At 41.0% G+C, this 20,466-nt stretch overlaps 1 pseudogene; it reads left to right on the top strand.

Annotated features, from left to right (window-relative positions):
* Positions 1-365: 365 nt before the first annotated feature.
* Positions 366-7,754, top strand: LOC104982645 (annotated as a pseudogene).
* Positions 7,755-20,466: the final 12,712 nt, after the last annotated feature.

Below are 20,466 nucleotides of genomic sequence, written 5' to 3'. Positions count from 1 at the left end.
GCCTAAGTCACTGTGGAACAGATTGACTGTTCCCTCCCCCTCCCAACCCCCAAACTCTTCATTTGGACATGTAGCTAGACAATATTCCCCAGCCTTCTTTACAGTTAGATGCAGGCTTTTCCTATCCTTTCCTTTGTGGGTTTAGCACTGATAATTGAAAGCTAATTCACTCTTTCTTCATGCTACTTATAACGTCCCAGAAGAGAGTCCCCTCTCTGATAAATACTCTTGCCCTTTCTCTCACCCTTTCTTTTGCATTTGGTGCTAAGAATGGTGTAGGGGGTTATTCAAAGATAAAAAGAGTTTCTATCCAATTTCACAAATGCAATTGTCTTCTGATTTGGTGATATTTAGAACCTGGGAGCATGAGCCTACCTTCCCAGTCTGTGCTCCACGCTGCCTCTATCCTCATTCTAGAAAAGCCATCAGCAAATTTAAAACCCATGATTGCTCTACAAGAGTTTAAGCAAGTCCCGTCCCGTCTGTCACTGGCAGTTGGAAAGCAGAGGGGAAATGGAGCTGAACCAAGGAAGGAAAATGGTAGGAGAGAGGGAATAGGGTGAAGAAGAAAGAGGAAAGCCTGAAGAGTGCCTGGACTAAAAGCATGCAATCTTATTTTCAAGATGTCCATTTAATGCCATTTTTTTTCTTATTGTGTGGTAAAAGCTGATGCCACTTTCTGAGGATACAATAGTATGATATTTTTTAAAAGTAATTCTTTAGGAATGAATAATTTTGTTAAATTTATGACACAGGCTTGTATAACCAATATACAGTTTTTAAAAAAGGATGGTTTAATGTGGAAAATGTTTTTCTGGTAAGTATCATGCCCTATCCTAATGTGGTTATCTTTTATTTATTTTTAAAATTTTTATTATTTGAAAGATAAGTGCTTTACAATGTTGTGTCGGCTTCTGCTGTACAACAATATGAATCAGTCATAATTATATCTGTATCCCTGTCCCTCCTGAGCCTCCCTCCCCCTCCCATCCGACCTCTCTAGGGTTTGTTAAGGCACTGGGGCTGCACATGAGCAGTAGCTGCAACATTAGAAAGATGGCGGTTCCAGAAAGTCACCTAGAAAGAAGAAGGCATATCAGGCCCTCAAAGCTACCCAAGAAAAGCAGTTGCTTTTGCAAGAAAGAAGAAGCAGAGGAAACGAAAAGAGCTCAAGTTTAGGCATCAGGGTTCCTAAATGATTCCTGGTAGCAACTGCATAACAGAGTGTGACTTAGACAGTTAGAAGTGAAACTCCGTGGCTTGGAAGTCCCAGATAAACATTTCTTGACCTTTATTCTAGGCATCCAAAGGGTTAATGGGGTGAATTAACTAGTGCTGAGGATCATTGCGAGACTTTGCCTGAATAAGATTTTCAGTGGTATCTTTGTGCAAGTAACCTTTCCTACCATAAACTCACTTTGGAATAGTGGAACTTCATGTGACCTGTGTGTATGTGTGTGTGTGTGTGTGTGTGCGCTCAATTGTGTCCAACTCTTTGTGACCCCATGGACTGTAGCCCTCCAGGCTCCGCTGTCCATGAGATTCTCCAGGCAAGAATACTGGAGTGGGTTGCATTCCCTTCTCCAGGGGATCTTCCTGACCCAGGGATCAAACCCAGGTCTTCTGCATTGCAGGAGGATTCTTTACTGTTTGAGCCACCAGAGAAACCCTTATGTGACCTGGGGATTTCCAAATCTAAAGTCTGTTCGGGAACTTAACTTGGAACACAGACAAGCCAAGGTCAAGACTAAAAGTGTCCCTCTGACAGACAGAATGATTGAACAGCACTGGGGGAAGTTTGGTGTCATTTGCTTAGAAGATTTCATTCATAAAATTGCCTTGCTAGGGAAGAATTTTCAGGTGATCTCAGGGTTCTTGTGCCTTTTCCAACTCTCAGTGGCCCACTGTGCTACCAAGAATAGAGTGGGCTTCTTCAAGGAGGTGGGCTCACCTGGTTATGGAGGCAAACACAGCACTCAGCTCACTGGGCAGGTGAGCTAAACCCAGAATCTCTGAAAGCACAGTGCATTGGAAGCGTGCGTTTTCATTTCATGTTATGTTACCCAATATCTTCAAATGTTGCATGCGTGCTTGGTCGCTCAGTCATGTCCGGCTCTTTGTGACCCCATGGACTAAGCCTGGCAGGCTCCTCTGTCTGTGGAATTTTCCAGGCAAGAATGCTGGAGTGAGTTGCCATTTCCTCCCTTAGGGGATCTTCCTGATCCAGGAATCAAAGCTGCATCTCAAGTAGCTCCTGCATGATCAGGCAGATTCTTTACCATTGGGCCACCTGGGAAGCCCATCTTCAAAGGTTATTTACTGTTATATTCTCAGAAACTGAAGGGGAAGTGTCAGGGAAAAGATGGTGATATACACAGCAGGCCCTTTTTATCCTACCTCAGTTCCAAGGAAAAATTCCTGTGTGTTTTCCCCACTGGCCACCATCCACTCTGAAACCAGCCAAGGACTCATGCCATGGAGGAGGGAGTCCTGTTTTGTCACATCTTCTTTCCTGGAGTTTAATGTTTGTGAATGAATACCCAAGTATGAATACAAGACAGCAATAGACCAAGCCCAAGGGTGTTTTTCAACTTGGGGATTCCCAGGGCCTTGTTTTGGGAGGAACTTGAAATACAACTAGAAAGAAGTACATACACACACACACACACACACAAAAATTACAGTAATTAACCTGGAGCAAATATTCAGGAAGGCTGAAGTGAAGTCTGTGAAATCATGAAGGGTGTAGCTTCAAAATGAACAATAGCTCAGTTTCATAAATGTTTATTGAGTTTATGAATTTCAACCCATGTACTAAGCCCCGAGAATACAAAGAAAATAGTCTTGCAGTTTAGTAGGGACTCATACAGTAATTTATGTAGAACAGAGGAGGTGATGGAAATGCTAGAGGGCTTCCTAGATGATGTGAAGGATGTAGTAAATCTTGAATGAGTAGAGTTTGATCCTCAGAAGAAAACATTGCAGTCAGAAGACAGAAAGAGCATCTGAGAAACTATGAACATTGTTCAGAATTGATAGAGCTTAAAACGTGAAGTGGGCTTCCCTGTGGCTCAGACAGTAAAGAATCTACCTGCAATGTGGGAGACCTGAGCTCGATCCCTGGGTCAGGAAGATCTCCTGGAGAAGGGAATGGCTACCCACTCCAGTATTCTTGCCTGGGAAATCCCATAGAGAGAGAAGCCTGGCGGACTACAGTTAACAGGGTCGCAAAGAGTCTAGTCAAGGCTATGGTTTTTCCAGTGGTCATGTATGGATGTGAGAGTTGGACTATAAGGAAAGCTGAGCACCAAAGAATTGAAGGTTTTGAACTGTGGTGTTGGAGAAGACTCTTGAGAGTCCCTGGACTGCAAGGAGATCCAACCAGTCCATCTTAAAAGGAGATCAGTCTGGTTGTTCACTGGAAGGACTGATGTTGAAGCTGAAACTCTTTGGCCACCTGATGGGAAGAGCTGACTCATTTGAAAAGACTGTGATGCTGGGAAAGATTGAGGGCAGGAGGATAAGGGGATGACAGGGGATGAGATGGTTGGATGGCATCACCAACTCAAAGGACATGGGTTTGGTAGACTCTGGGAGTTGGTGATAGACAGGGAGGCCTGGCATGCTGCGGTTCATGGGGTTGCAAAGAGTTGGACACGACTGAGTGACTGAACTGATTTGAAAGAGTCTGACACGACTGAGCAACTAACACACACGAAACGTGAAGCTGAGAGTGATGGGCAATGAAAGCTGGAAAGTAAGAACCCCTTGCGACTTTTAGATGGCATTTAGGATTTTTAAGGATTATATCACCCCACGGAAAGGCCCAAATTCAAGTGGTATTGAGAAAACTGAATAGCTACATGTAAAAGAATAAAATTAGAATATTTTCTAATACCATATAAAAAATGAACTCAAAATGGATTAAAGACCTAAATGTAAGACCAGATACTATAAAACTCCTAGAGGAAAACATAGGCAGGATGCTCTTTGACATAAATTTCAGCAATATATTTTTGGATCTGCTCTTAGAGTAATGGAAATAAAAGCAAAAATAAACAAATGGGACCTGATTAAACTTAAAAGCTTTTACATGGCAAAAGAAACAATAAACAAAACAAAAAGGCTACAGAATGGGAGAAAACATTTGCAAATGATGCAACTAACAAGGGATTAATTTTCAAAATAGTCAAACACCTCATATAGCTCAATAAAAAAAAATAAAAAAATGGGGAAAAGACTTAAACAGACATTTCTTCAAAGAAGATATAGAGATGGCCAACAGGCACATGAAAAGATGCTCAACATCACTGATTTTTGGAGAAATGCATATCAAAACCACAATGAGGTATCAATTCACACCAGTCAGAATGGCCATCATCAAAAAATCTACAAATAATAAATACTAGAGAGGGTGTGGAGGAAAGGGAACCCTCTTACACTATTGATGGGAATGTAAATTGGTGCAGTCACTAGAGAACAGTATGAAGTTTCCTTAAAAAACTAAAAAAAAAAAAAAAAAAAATAGAGTTACCATATGATCCAGCAATCCCACTCCTTAGTATATATCTGGAGAAAACTCTAAGCTGACAAGATACATGCACCCCAGGGTTCACAGCAGTACCATTTACAATAGCCAGTTCATGGAAGCAACTGCAATGTCCACAGATAGATGAGTGGATAAGGAAGATGTATGTATTCCAATATATAATGCAATATTACTCATAAAAAAAGAATGAAATAATGCCATTTGCAGCAACATGGATGGGCCTAGAGATTTTCATACCAAGTGGAAGAAGTCAGACAGAGAAAGACAAAATTATATGAGATCACTTATATGTGGAATATAAAAGAATAATAATACAAATGAACCCATTTATAAAACAGAAATTGAGTCACAGATACAGAAAACAAATTTATGGTTACCAAAAGGGAAAGAGGGAGAGGGATAAATTTGTAATTTGGGATTAACAGATATACAATTACTATTTATAAAATAGATAAACCACAAGAATCTACTGTATAGCACAGGGAACTCTGCTTAATATCCTGTAATAACCCATAATGGAGAAGAAACAGAATATATTCATATATATGTGTAACAGAATCACTTTTCTGTAAACTTGAAACATTGCCAACAATTATACTTCAAAAAAATTACAATTTAAAAAGTGAATAAGATCAATAAAAACAATATTTCAGATAAAACCCTAGAAGATTAATGATAAATTACCTACATGTTCAAGGGCATTTTTGATGCCATTCTCAGCATATGGTATTTCCTGTATTCTTACATATGAATGGTATGAGTCTTACACATTTAAGTACTTAACTGTGTGTGCAATATTTGTACATCAGAAAACACAAGAGTTGTATCAGAGTGGCATATATTTAAGTATTCAATACAGGGCAAAGAACCAATTTCCAATGAATTTAAAGAAGGGAGAAAACCTTTGTAGGTTGAGTGGCCTCCCTGTTGGTCTTCCTTGCTGTTTTTACTCCTTTTCGCCTCTTCCCTCTCTTTCTTTCCTTTCACAGTTATGTAATGGTCTCTGTGTGCCAGGATGTATGACAAAAACTGGGAATATAGTGGTTAGCAGTGATAGACGGCTACCAAACAATTCCCCACACCCTCCAAAAAATATAAGTTCTCAAGAAAGCGTATTCTGTAAAATGGAATTAACAAGGCTGAATGGCATAATGGAAATCTTCCTGGAGAGTTTGTTAAACTGCCACCTGAAGCATAATGAGAAGACAGAATGGATCCCTGAAGGAGGAGTAGGTGTGGACAGATGGTGAGGAGCAGGGGAGGACATGTGAGCCTCACTAAACGAAGTGACGAAAGACAGGAAAACTCCTGAAGGATGGCACAGAGGATTCGTGTGATGCATCATGAGAACATTTGTGGCTGCAGCATTCCTTCTTGGATCAATCTGTATGAAAACCTTTCTGACACCATTAAAACCCACCCTTTCTTCATATCCTACTTTTTATTTTAGGGATTTCTACAGGATTTATAAACATATTTTTCCTTTTCTCACATTCCTTTATCAGGTAATTTAATTTAGACCACATTCATTTGGAACTTATTTTGACACAATTTAGCTCAAATAGATTGCTGTATATAGTCATGTATGGATATGAGAATTGTACCATAAAGAAGGCTGAGCACCAAAGAATTAATGCTTTTGAATTCTGGCGCTGGAGAAGACTCTTGAGCGTCCCTAGGACTATAAGGAGATCAAGCCAGTCAATTCTTAAGCAAATCAACCCTGAATATTCATTGGGAGGACTGATGCTGAGGCTGAAATTCAAATACTTTGGCACCTGATGTGAAGAGCTGACTCACTGGAAAAGACCCTGATGCTGGGAAAGATTGAAGTCAAGAGAAGGTGGCAGCAGAGGATGAGATGGTTAGATATCATCACCTACTCAATGGACGTGAATTTGAGCAAACTCCAGGAGATATTGGAGGATGGAAGAGCCTGGCATGCTGCAGTCCATGGGGTTGTAAAGATTAGCAACTGAACAGCAGCAAAACAACATACTTGGAAGAAACACACATGCATTTCTTTCCGCCTCTTCTGTATTTTATCTTTTCATTCAGATATATCTCATACCAAATTCAGCTGCACTGAAGCTCCTGAGACAACTTTGACCTTTCTAATATGACAACTTCCATGGTAACCCTTTCTGATCATCAGTGAAAGTACAGCTGGGAGACGGTTTCTTACTGAATGCCTTGGCTAGCTGGAGCCAAGGATTTGGACATAACCTTGTTACTACTGCTGGCAGCTGTCCAGGCACAAAACATCTTGATGCTGAGGTCTCTCCTCTTCTATATTTAACAGATGGGATAGTTGAACTTCCTTCGATGCTCACTAGCCAATGAGCAGGAAGCGGACACCATAGGCCTGGGGTGATTCATAACAGCTATTCTAAGGTTGCAGGAATCTTCTCTGCTTTTCACTTGCCCAAACCCAAGACACAGCAAGTTTGTTGGGTAAAGTCACACAGCCAAGAGGACTGATGCAGAACTCAGAAACCTCAGGCCGGCACTCAGAGCTGCTCAGGAATCTTTTTAGGTTTCTCCCTCTCTGTGAGATGACTGTACCATTCATCTTTTGCCTCAAGCCTCCCACACATCCTCCTCTCAAGGATGACCCAGACTCATACTTCATTGAGAAAACAGAAGTCATTGAACATAAACTCATCTTCCCACCACAAAACCTGCCAGAGCAGTGCATCTGCATCCCAATTCTCCTTCCTCCACCATGATGGAAGTGCTCCTCCTCTGCCAAGAAGGGGTATTTCTCCACTTTTGCACTGGCTTCCACTACCTTTTGTGTTATCAAAGACTTTGCTCCTTGAGTTATTCATGCTTTTCCTCAGCAGTAACATCTCTCTGTTCATTTAATCATTCCCTTTATCATACAAGCATGCTGTAGTATTTTCCTTCTTCAAAGACTTTTTTTTCAATGACCCTACATACTGTTTCAGTTCCTGCCTTATTTCTCTGTTCTCCTTTGTAACTGAATTCTAAATTTATCACTGAAAAAACTGCTTCTACCTCGTCATCTTTCTTCCACCCTTCAACTCAGTCCAATGTGCTTCTTCTATATCTCTTCTACCTGGAACTTTCTCTGGTAAGGTTAGCAACAGCCTTCAGGCAGTCTAATCTAGTGGAGGTCTTCCCTCTCATCTTCCTTGGCTTCTCAGCAATATTTGTCAAAGTTGACACTCCACTTGCTTGAAGTATGCTTATCCCTTGCTTTCCAGGATCATTTTCCTAATTTCCTTCTCTTTCTCAATCTTTTCTGTTGGGTTCTCAAATGTTGGCATTGCTCAGAGGTGGCCCTAGGTCTTATATTTTGTCTAAATGTTCTTCTTACTCATATAAAACACTTGCATTGCTTTAATTTTTATGTGTTGAGTTGTGATAATTTATTTCTTGCTTCTTTATTTGTGTCAACTGTGAATGTCACATACTCAAATACCCCAAGCAAAACACTGAGCTCCTTTGCTCTCATTTGACTTGAGCAAATTTGAGTTGAAAGAGACAAACAGAATACCCATTCTTTCACTTTTTAAAAATTTAAGGTGAAATGAACATAACATAAAATGAATAATTTTAAAGTGAAAAAATTAGTACTTACTATGTCTTAGCCACTGTCCTATCAGGTTGCTATGAAATAATTCATTTAAACGTCAAAACAGCTCAGTAGATACTATGATAATGGCTCTTTGCAGATGAGGAAACAAAGCAATTTGCTCAAGGTCACGCAGCTAATACACGGTGGAGCCAAGATCTGAGTTTTAGAAATCTGCCTCATTAGCCTGCCCTCCAATGGTTATATTGGATTATGGAAATCATATTATTTCTTTCTCCTCCTAGAAACTGTTCAGTGGTTTTCTAGTCTGCTAACAATACGCGTCATGACTTCGAGGGCCTGCACGAGCTGGCCCTTGACTGTTTTTCTACTCTCATCCTGACTCTCTCCACGTTACTCACTCTTCTTAGTGAATTCTTCCCTCAGGCCTTTTCACTGTTACCTCCTGCCTTCAGGTCTCCTCACATCCTGTTCCCTCAGCTGAAAACATCCATTCCTTGTTCCATCCTTTATGTTTCAGTTTAAATGACTCCTCCAGGGGCCTGTTTCTGCAATAAGTATCCTTTCCTGTGATTCTTCTCTCATCTCTCTCTTCCATGCTCAAAGGTATTATTTTAGTTTGTAATTATGGTGTTTTTTTATTTCTTGGTTTGGTTGGTTTCTGCTTGCTAAACCTCTAGAACCGTGGCCCCTCAAACTTATTGGCACCAGGGACCAGTTTAGAGGAAGACAGTTTTTCCACGGACCAGGCAGGGCCAGGGATGGTTTTGGGATGCTTCAAGTGCCTTACATTTATTGCTCACTTTTATTCCTATTATTATTATATCAGCTCCACCTCAGCTTGTCAGGCATTGGATCCCAGCGGGTCTAGAATATAAGCCTCTTGAGGTCAAGGACTGTTTTATTTTTATGTTTGTCCTTGTAGTAATTATTATACCCCCTGAATTTTTCAGTTCCTAGTACAAACCAGATTAATGAATGAATGGCCCCAATTCTATTTTATGTAAGGAAGAATGAATTGAATTACCTAGATTTTTATTTTACTTTTTGGATAGTTCTATATGCCTTCTGTCTACATTCTCACTGCCCCTTCAGTGGAGAAAAGAAAAAGAAACTGCCTTCAGTTCCTGATGTTACTAAATAATTTTCAACTTCATTGCTCTGGGCCTTCCTGGTGACTCAGCAAGCAGTAAAGGATCCACCTGCAATGCAAAAGACTGCCTGTAATGCAAGAGACCACTTGCAATGCAGGAGATGCTGGTTCAATCCCTGGGTTGGGAAGATGCCCTCCACAAGGAAATGGCAACCCACTCCAATTTTCTTGCCTGGGAAATCCCATAGCAGGGGAGCCTGGTGTTCTGCAGTCCATAGTGTCACAAAAGAGTTGGACCTGACTTACTGACTAAATCACCACCAGATACTGGTTGAATTCATCATTTGATTTCAGGGAAGATTAAGTAGAATTTATCCTAGCAAAATACAGCCTAGCAACATCTGGTCTCTTTGTGCTGTGGTTTGAAGTGCTTGCTGGTTAGTGGCTCCTTGTTTTCCCTCCACATCTCTATTTTTTTTTTAAAGTAATAACACTTGGAGTTATTACAGCAGACACCTGGCACATTGGTCAGGCTGTACAGCTTTACCTTATAATCAGTCTATCACAGAGATGAAAATAACACCATGCCACAGTGTGACAATTGTAAGACTTCAGGAATCAAAGACAATACCCAGCCTGTGATGACAACCCACATTCTGCCAACACTATAGAAAATGAGTCCACAAATTGCCTACTCCACGCTCTCCCACATGAGTCTGTTCCCAGAGAAATACTTGCCTCTTAATTCCGAGAGAATGCCCTTAGGATGAGGAAGACGCTGTAAAGCGTCTTGTGTGGCTTTCTGCTATAGATTGATCTTCAGCTTACACAGCTGCTGTCCCTTAGGATAATCAGGAAAATAGAGGGCTCAGAACTCATGACAGCTGTCTTTATTGACTGTTAGAGGATTTACATGCAATTTCAACCCTCTCACCAAGTAAGAAGGGCCTTTTTTGGCTTCATGTCAGAGAAGGAAACTGAAATTTCAAGATATTAGCCAACTTGTCCTTTGCCATTCGACTAGTAAGTGGAAAAACTAGAACTCTAACCTATGTCTGAATGAAGATCAAGCTGCGGTGACACCTGGGTGCCACACTGGTTTCAAGATTAAAAACTATTAATTATAAAATACTTAAATACTAAATAAATATATATTAGTATAAGTTAAGCCTCAAAACAGGATACATTGAGTATCATTAGTAGTCTGTTGTATCTTTAAAACATATTTGAGTTCTTGGTTAGTTATTTTAATCCTGATAGAGGGCTTCCCTTGTTCCAGATACAGTGCTATCTGTATTATTAATATCTTCTTTATATTTATAAAGACTCTATAAGAAGTATACTATGATTATCTTCACCTAAGATGCTTAGATAGCATCACCAACTTAATGGACATGAATTTGAGCAAACTTCAGGAGTTAGTGAACGACAGGGAAGCCTGGCATGCTGTAGTCCATGGGATCGCAAAGAATCGGACACGACTTCATGACTACTGAACAACAACAAATAGAATAGAAGGCTGAGGTTAAAGAGGTTAATTGGCTCAACCAACTATAAACAGTGGCAGAGACTGGAGAGTTTAACTCCCCAAAACCATGCTATAACAATGTTAACTGGCCTTCCATGCATTAACTGTGATCAAGCAGCTTTCCACCTGCTCCTAGAATTTAAGCAGATGTTATCTGCAGATTTTGGCAGAGTCAACACTGATGGTGCTGCAACTTCTTGTCACAATACCAAGAACTAATTATACATCTCACAATGGTACAGACAGGTTGAAGACATGAAATTCTGGATAATTTGCTATAGTTGTGGAATCTCTACTAGCTGTGATGCATTGCCCAAGGAGCAACTCATTGGCATATGGAAAAGATGTGGAAATGATGGACTCTATTGTCAAGCAGTTTAGTAAAAGAAACATTTAAGTGTAGTAAAAGACCTGGTGCATAATTAAATGACAAGAATTGAATTTCAAAGGCGTTATAGTACTGGTTCAATGCATAAAGGTCTACTAAGTGCACAAAAACTCCTCTAGGAACTGGCACCTAGGTTTTGATCAGGCGTCTGAACATTGTCAGATACAGATTATTAGAGACGGGAGAAAAGCTGGAGAGGAAGCCAAGCGTAAATAAGAGCACAGATGCAGGATGTAGCGACTTAGTTGGCAAGTGGTGGGCATGATTAGAACCGGAATTTGGGAGAGAGAGCCAACGGGGAAGAGCAGGTCTTTGGGCAAGCTGGCATGACCTCAGAGTCCTCAGAGGGACTCTGTTCTTTAAACGACCCCAGGCGTTGTTCAGGCCATCTTGTTTGTCACAGTCTCTCTCTGACTTTTTCTATAAGACATACAGAAACAATTCTTAAACATGAAATACTTTTCTTCTCTGGTCTCATACAACTGACTCATAAATAACCTACAGCCTTACTGCCAGCCACTAACTATCTTCTAGGTATGTCTTCCTGGTTCCAAGGAGTCTATGCATAAAAATCACTACATTTCCTTCCCATTTATGGAAACATCATGTAATATCAACCAGACACTATTTATTAGCACTTAAGCAATCAACAAGTTTTTACCGATTTCCTTGATTTTCAGGGTATAGGTGCAGGCACTGTTCCTAAAAACTAGATGTTTCATAAAAAAGCACTCAATGGTGATTCAGAAATTTCTTTTTTTGTTTGATACCAAAGAGCTGAGTGAAATCCCTGGGCTTTGTTAAAAATGATAGAACTTAGAACTTTTCAGACAGACAGTGAATGTGGGTGTTAAGTGGGTTTTCAATGGTATTTGATTCATCAAATTTATCTTGCTGTTATTCTGAGTTATTTTCTTTTTGTCTTTAGAATAGTTGGAATGGGGGAACACTTCTTTCATTTGTTAGAATGTTTTCAGTTTCCTGAAAATAGAAATAGAAAAGGACAAATGGAAATGCTTCGGATAAGTCAAGCCATGACTACTTTATAATGTCAAAACAGCTAAATATATTTTCCCTTGTGATATGTAGGTGGACATTCAGTCCAGTAAGCATACGTAACATTTTCATATTTGAATCTGCTGTACAAACTACCATTGTACTGAGTAGTTCACTCTAAATCCCCCATCCCAATCTCAATCATTGGCCTACATTAATTTGTGCAATAATTAAGAATAAGCTTCTGCTTCAAATCCTAGCCCTACTACTCACTAACATGTCTCATAGGATTGTTAATCTGAGGATTAAATGATTCAATATGCAAAAAGCTACCCAATGTAAGCATTGTATGTTAGCTGACAGCAGTCATTAGAATAAAAATAAAGGAAAATGAATTTATTACTCAGCTCTGTGACTATTAGAATACTAACATTGTCTTCGTAACACTGATCGTGTTTGAGATGAAAGTTATAATCTATCAAGCACTCTGCCTATTTTACATCTCACTCAGTCCTCACAATGAAGCCATCCATGAGCTGGTGTCATTGCTGTTTTCCTTAATTTATGCTGGTGGGGGGGCAGGGGTGGGGTGTGTAAGTGACTTGCTCAGGGTCACCCAGGTGGGAAATGATAGGGTAGAATTTGAAACTAAGGCAGTATGATTCTAGAACTTCTACCTTTAATCACTTTGCAGCACAGTCTTCGCATAATCGTCCCCAGTCGTGAAGCTGGTTCCTAAAATCCAATTAGTCATCCTGCAAGGTTTCTATTAACCCAGAACCATCAACCCCCTCTGTAAGGTCCTCATATACTTCCATGGGGCTGAGATTACTTTGGTTGGCTTTTGCTGGAAATCACATTCCAAAGATACCCAATGACTTTACCTTTGCCTAGAGATTCAGACTGAATATACCTTGTACTTATAATATTCCAAAATGTTCACATACAGCCCTATGTGGTAGGTACCATTATTCCTATTTTACTGAGGAAAGGCTGAGGCTCAGGAAAACTAGATAGCTTTCTCAAAGTCTTGTAATGAGTATGTATATCAGAAAGCTTTTAATTTCTTGTCTAGTGGTCTTTCCATTAGAGGCCTGATGGAATTAAGATCAAGATTCTTTTTTTCCTCATTAGGCATCATTTTGGGTGTCTTGATCATCCTCAGTTTGTAGCGACATGATTATAAAGATGAACTTTGAACTGATCATCCCCTGGGTTTGTTTAAAAAGGTAAAGGCCATGCTTAGCTTCTAGATGCTGTGCATCTTTGACTGAGAGGGTACTGTTTTACTACCAGAGCTCTGAACTGTATCTCTAAAATTTACAAGCATGCTGTGAAATGATCTTTAAGTTCATGCTCTTGGACTGTGTTTCCCACCTACTTGCAGGGTGATGAAACTGGACAGCTGCTTCCTGGGGGCAAGGTGAAGATGTAGATCATATGCAGTCCCTTCTGACCACTGCAGAGGAGTTCTACAATAGGACCCAAAGACCCCTCCGCCTTCTGTTCCACCGATGGCTTCTCAATGATCTGTTTGCACATTCTTTTCCTGCTTGGTAATTAGCACCAGCTGTCTCAACTTAAAAGGGAGGAATCCCTTTGAAATTCTCTCTGTCCTCCATGAAATGTGCTACTGAAACGTGCTAATTAGTAACTGGACTTAGGACAACACAGACATGTGTTTCCTGTGAGTACTGTAGAAGGAAGAGCAGGAATCTGAACATCTGTTTAGTTGCATATGTGTGTGTATGCTTTTCTCATTTTCAAAATGACATTTTTAATGAAAATCTATCTGCTCAAATGAGACTGGTAGCCAGTAGCTAAGGCCCAGGCCCCCCACGTGCTGACTGCTCGCCCTTCATTTGTAGTTCCTTCTCAAGTTGTCAGGATCCCTGTGTGCAGAGAGCAGGGCCCGGGGATATTTCCCTCTGGACCTTAGCAAATTGGCTTCCCTGTCGGCATCCCCTTGCTCTTCACTACAGTATCAGGATCATGGGGTTCCAGGGACACAAAATAGTAACTTCTGTTCCTTTGGGGACCCCTGTCCCAGGTGAGCTTATAGTCAAGTGTGTGTGTCACAATTAGCTCACCCCAGTATTCAGGGAGAGCACCTAGAGACATAATGTAGCATTGTGTTAAACTGTTGTTTAGTCGTTAAGTTGTGTCTGACTCTTACGACCCCATGGACTGTAGCATGCAACTCCCCTCTGTCCATGGAATTTTTCGGGCAAGAATACTGGAGTGGGTTGCCATTTCCTTCTCCAGGGGATCTTCCCAACCCAGGGATCAAACCTGCGTCTCCTGCATTGCAGGCGGATTCTTTACACTGAGCCACCCGGGAAGCCCATTGTGTTAAATGTACTTTGCTAAAAATGGAGAAGCCACCCATTTGCCAGTTTAAACTACAATTGAAAATCTTCATCTTCACAAAGAACTTTGAGCAGCAACTTCCAGGGTTAGAAACTATCTTGCTGGTCTATGGGCAAGAACTGCTCATGGCACAGATGGAAAGGTTGTTGATTTTATCGAAACCCTTGGGGATTTATTAACAGGATTAAGGAAGCTCAAAGGAAGCTTGGGGAAAGGATGGGCATCATCTTCTCCCTCCAAGGTCATTCTCTTGGAGCAATGTGGTCAAGAACCACCCCTGGCATTCACAGCATTGATTCCTGAAACCCCAGAGGCGGCTACTGCTATAATCTTCGCCCCAACTATTCTCATATCCTTGCCTTACTGGCACACCATTTACATTCTTGGGGCTAGTGTTTGGGGCTTCCCCTGCCACTCTAGTAAAGAACCCATTTGCCAATGCAAGAGACACAAGAGCCACAGGTTCCATCCCTGGGTTGGGAAGATCCCCTGGAGGAAGGCATGGCAACCCACTCTAGTATTCTTGACTTGAGAATCCCATGGACAGAGGAGCCTGGTGGGCTACAGTCTAAAGGGTTGCAAAGAGTCTAACATGACTGAAGCAATTTAGCTCACACATGCAGTGAGTGATTGATAGCTTGAACTTAGGTCACATCACTTTCACCTGGTTGTAAGGTGGGATGAGACAGTCCCCAAAAGATTTGTCTGTTAGACTTTATTGTTCTTTTCAAAATCATGTATGGCAGTGGAAGGATAATTCCCCACAAGGAAGTCAGGTTATTTTTGGAAACAAAATTTGATAAATATATATTATGGAGACCTACTGAAGGACCTCCTGTTTGTCCAGTGTCCATTGATTGTGGTTAAATGCAATCTTGTGTGGCCAGGGCCATGTGAGACATGTCCTGTCTATCTGAACACCTGGCCCAACTGGCCTTGCTCCAGGATGTCATTCAATAACTGGGAGTCTCCTGCTGCACCCCAGGGGTGAAGCAAGCCTCACTCCAAGGACTCATGTGCAATAGGTCTATGTTAGCTCTTTGATTATCCACCTGGCTCTGCCCCATGCCCTTGACCCATTCCCAGACATCCTACCCTTGACATCTGTGGGCTCTTGGGCTTTGTCTTGGCTGCCCGGCTTCTCTGAATATGTGATTTCAGGCTCTCACCAGCTGAATAGGTCAGATAAGAATGTCAGGATGCTATTTTTGACTCCCACATATTTGCTCTTCTAACTGTACCAGGCTTTGCTATTTGGACTCCTACTGCCACAAAAGACATCACCATTCTTTTTCTTTCCCGCTTCTGGACAGAGGCATAGGAAAGAAGTGAGAATAAAGATATCTTGGTGTGTTTCTTTTGCAGACAGCAGCTTGACACATGTGAAATGAGCACTCCAAACCTAAAGCCTGGCCTACTCTACCTTAAAATCTATAATGACCTCTGCAGCCTTCCAAATTAAGTTCAAGTCACTTGACAGGCAGGAGCATCCCTGAACTCTTTGCCTCCCAGTCTAGGCTTGAGCTTGGCTACATTTAGTTTCCCGGGCCAGCTGTGTTTCTCACGTCTTCATCCCTTACACACAGGAGGTTTACCTCTAATATTTGTAGGGCTTGGGTACAAATGCAGGCCACAGGCCATGTTCCTAAAATGTGTGAAAAGTGAAGTCGCTCAGTCGTGTCTGACTCTTTGCTACCCCGTGGACTGTAGCCCACCAGTCTCCTCTGCCCATGGGATTTCCCAGGCAAGAATACTGGAGTGGGTTGCCAGTTCCTTCTCCAAGGGATCTTCCCAACCCATGGATTGAACCCAGGTCTCCTGCATTGCAGGCAGATGCTTTAACCTCTAAGCCACCAGGGAAGCCCTAAAATTGTACATTAAGCTAACACACTTACATATAATGTGTTCTATCCTTTACTTTTGACGAAACACCTTTGTAACTACCTAGAAAGTTAGGTTCAGATTTTGAATTCTCAGACTCTTCAGAGTTTCACGTCAGAATGTCATAGGCAGGAGAGAGCTCCCAACACCCAGCCCACCAGCCTTCTCGTCCCACCCCTTCATCTGTCCTGGACAACCTGTCTGTAAGTTTATGGACACTTTAGCCTGCACACCCGGGCACCATTCACACCCCCTGCACATGGCCATTCCCCAGCAAGAAGCCCATGAACTTGGCTCCCTCTTAGGAGGATGGAAGAAGCCACACAGGCTTTGCAAGGGGGCTTGAAACCACTGGGGTTGAGGTTTCTAGACCACTATGATCCCTGGGTCAGGAAGATCCCCTGGAGGAGGACATGGCAACCCACTCCAGTATTCTTGCCTGGAGAATCTCATGGACAGAGGAGACTGGTGGGCTGCAGTCCATGGGGTCGTAGAGTCAGACACGACTGAAGCAACTTAGCACGCACGCATGTCTAGAATGGGAAGAGGTGGGAACAGGCTCTAGGTGGGCATGAGCCCTTGGCCTGTAGACCTGGTAACCAAGGGGAGGGACACCACTGGATGAACCCCTATTGTGGGGCCCAAGGGTGAAGCTGGCACAAATGATTTCCCTCTGCATAGGATGGCCTTCCCCTACTTTATCTAACTGATTCACATCCGTCTCTTAGGTATCCCCCTGTTCCACCTCCTTCCTCCAGGAAGTCTTAATTCTCTCAGAGTGGGGTACATATTTCAACTAAACTGGCTGTGACACTTACTGTGTGACACTTACTGTGTGACTAAGTGACTTAACCTCTCAGCACCTCAATTTACCTTTAAGACTTTCATGAGAAAGAAAGAGTTAATGCGTGTTGAATTTTAGAGCAGAGCTTGATACGAAATGAATGTTGACTATTTTAACTATTATTATGCACTCACATAGCATGCCGTACTTACTCCTATGGAACTATTTCTCACTTTTGTCATTGTGTTTCTCACACCTCTCTCTTCCAGCAGATAATGTGCTTCTTGCCAGCAAAGACTTAATTTTATTTAATTTTGTATTCCTAACATACAACCCAATATATGTAACATATAGGTGTTATATAAATATGGATGGAGTAGATGAACTCAAGGGGAGTTGGAATGTACAGCTGAAAGTGTGCATGTGGCAACCTGTGACTTTCTATAGGAAAAACCCCTGAGAGGCTGAACTCAACTTCTCAGGTCCTTCTGACTCTCGGCTCTTAGAAGAATAGATAGAGATAGTAGAACTGAGCTAGAAGGATCATGGAGTGGCAGAGGGAAGAATTATTCACGTGGGAGTCCCACCACACACACATGCTTATGCATGCATGCTAAGTCACTTCAGTCATGTCCTGACTCTATGTGACCCTGTGGACTCCAGTCTGCTAGGCTCCTCTGTCCATGGGATTCTCCAGGCAAGACTACTGGAGTGGGCTGCCATGCCCTCCTTCAGGGGATCTTCTCAGCCCAGGGATCGAACCTGTGGCTTCTGCATTGCAGGTGGATTCTTCACCGCTGAGCCACTGGGGAAGCCTCTGAGATATGCTTATATAAGATGCTAATCCTAAATACTGGTAAAGATTTATAATCCAAAATACTCCTTTATTTAACTTTATATTTGTCCACATGTAAGCCAAAGGATCCAGCAAACATTCTTTCCCAGGCTTGGAGAACGCATGTTCCTGGGCATCCATGATCTGAGGAGGACATCTCCGCTTTCTTTAATTGGACCTGTTTATTCTGACAACTTGCAGATAAGCAGAGTTCAGGAAATGTGGTCAGGAGAAAGTCTTTAATGATGTTTGCTTGATTACAATTATGAAACTGCTCTGCAGTTTACATACATACATTACAATTCCCCATCATTTACTCAAGTGGTTGCTAAGTAATCTCTGATCTGGTCCCACAATTAGAATGAATAGGCCTGGCTGCCGGTTGGTCACGAAACTGTTCTGTTCATCATTTGTTCATTGACTTTGGGTTGTCCTGAACTGTAATGGGATGTAGCAAAATGCTTTGCACAGTGCCCAAAAACAAAAAATGGAAAAAAAAAAAAAAAAGAATCCTTGAGTGAGTTTACTTTTCCCTTCTTTTGAAGTCTCATTTACTCATTTAGCTATTGCATATAATAAAAGTATGATTTTTTAAATGTTTAAGATATTGCAAATAGGACATTTTAAATTAAGCAAAATAAAAACTGAGCATGTAAAGACAAAATGAAATGTTCTTTCTCTCATCAATCACTATTTATAATAAAATAATTATTTTTATGATGACAAATGCCTATCTAGTGCTTATTAAGTGTGAGGTGCTGAGTACTCTGTATATATTAACTCATTTAATTCTTACAGTGATCCTGTGAGATAAGAACTATTCTTATTTTACAAATGGAGAAACTAAAGCATAGAGAATTAGGGATGTTGATGACAGTTATATAACAAGTGGCAATGGCAGGAGCCAAAGCCAGTCCACCTGTTTCTAGAGTCTGATCACTTCACAATTATGCTCTGTGGTGTAAAAAAAATACTTAAAGGAATTTTTCATCTAGAGAGGCCATATCTGTGGTACTTAGTTTCATGCATATTTTAGTTTTTTTTCATTTCTGGGCAACTTGCTCTTGCTGTGATGGGATACATAATACACTGATGTGACATAAAACTGAGTGTGACATGGGTTAGTGAGTTTTCACTAATGGATTTACACCTTAATATACCGAGCATCTGACATTTTGGCCTTCTCAGGAATTGGAACTGACCTCCCCAAATAAGGATTTTTCTGAATGAAATGAAATTGATTGAAGTTGAATGAAATGCTGGGGGAGGTATGCTGTACACCCTGGAAACCATGTTATTCTGACACTGAGGTCTTGTTTCCATGGCAATAGGTCAGGGCATTAAGTTTTACAGGGCTGACACGATGATAAGATTTGGGTTCTGGGTTTGTCCTTTATTCTTCTTTCCCTTGGATTCCTGACTTCCTCACAAGTTAGTGATAACCAATTGTTACAGGAGGAGAAAAAAAAAAACCTTTAGCAGCCAGTAAACATTTCTAGAACTTGATAAAAGGAAAAGGTTGTATTCTCATTAAATCATTCAACCTTTTCAAAGGGTGCCTTACAAAAGTTTTAAGAGGCTTTTTCTGTTATAAATTATGTGTATCCTCATGTCTGGCTTGAAGGTTGGAGGTTAAAAAAATATATATATACTACTTTCTTCTCCCTCCTTTATTTGCACTTTTTTAAAGATCAACACTGATTTAAAAAAAATGGAGTGGGCATATAATGGGGGAATGGAAAGGGAAAAAATGGAGGGCCGCTTCTTTTATGCTGATTGTGATGCAACAGCTCAGAAATCAACTATTTTGTATATCTCCAGGTCCATGAAGTCTAATATGTTCATTCTATTGCTTTTCTTAGAGAAAAAAATGATCAAGTGATACTTTAGAAAGAAAGGGCATGGCCAACTGAAAAGAGAAGAGGTATAGATACTTATATCTTGCATTGGTCTAGCCTCTAGTGGAAATGATAATTATAATGGAAAACCCTTACGTAGAGTTAATATGTTCCAGACACTGTTCTAGGTGCTATGCCTGTATTCACTCATGTAATCCCTACATCAACCCTATGAGGTAAACCATACTATGACATTCACAGCTATTTTATAGAGAAAGCATAGAGATATAAAAAGATTTCCCCAGAACTTCAAAACTATTAACTGATAGTGGGAAGAAGGAAAGGGGAGGGGCCTGGTGGAGGGAGGGGATTAGGAGGTACAAACTGCCATGTAAAAAATAAACTACAAGAATATATTGTACAACACAGGGAATACAGCAATACTTTATACGTGGGATATAACCATTAAAAATTGTGAACCCCTATGTTGTATACCTGAAACTTACATAATACATCAACTCTATCTCAACTGAAAAAAGTTAACTGGTACAGGCAGTTTTCAAACCCAGAGAGTCTGATAGCCAACCTATGAGGTTAATCGCTAGTCTATGCAGTCTTCTACTTTGTGAATCATTGATTCCT

The sequence above is a fragment of the Bison bison genome, unplaced genomic scaffold (assembly GCF_000754665.1).
Source record: "Bison bison bison isolate TAMUID 2011002044 unplaced genomic scaffold, Bison_UMD1.0 scf7180017864535, whole genome shotgun sequence".
Taxonomy (NCBI): Eukaryota; Metazoa; Chordata; class Mammalia; order Artiodactyla; family Bovidae; genus Bison; species Bison bison.
This window is presented reverse-complemented; position numbering and strand designations above follow the sequence as displayed.